Source organism: Penaeus monodon, chromosome 32, assembly GCF_015228065.2.
Source record: "Penaeus monodon isolate SGIC_2016 chromosome 32, NSTDA_Pmon_1, whole genome shotgun sequence".
Taxonomy (NCBI): domain Eukaryota; kingdom Metazoa; phylum Arthropoda; class Malacostraca; order Decapoda; family Penaeidae; genus Penaeus; species Penaeus monodon.
The window spans coordinates 3,601,121-3,601,545 of NC_051417.1; positions in this window are offsets into that span (position 1 = coordinate 3,601,121).

The window sequence follows — 425 nt, forward strand, 5'->3', positions numbered from 1 at the left end:
AAAAAAAAAGGGGGGGGGAAAAAAAAAGGGGGGAAAAAGGGGGAAAACCCTTTCCCCCTTCTCCCCCCCGCCCCTCTCCCCTTCCCATTCCTCGGCCCCCCCCTTCCCCCCCTCCTGGGGCCCGGGGTGCTCCCTCCTGGGGGGGGTGGGCCCGGGGGGGTGGGGGCGGGCCCACGGGGGGGGGGCCGCCCCAGGAGGCGGGTCGTCCCCGGAAGGCGGGGGCGGGAAAAGGAACCCCCCGGTTAGGCCAGCCTTGCCCAAATGCGCACCAAACCGGGCGGCCGGGTCAGCCGGGGTTTTTGGAAAAAATTGACGAAAAAATTTCCCCGGTTTTCCTTTTTCCTTTTTGGGAATTAAAAACCATTTTAAAAAAACCCAACGTGTGAAGTGACCCCCCCATTAACGGGGTTCAAAAAAAATTTAAT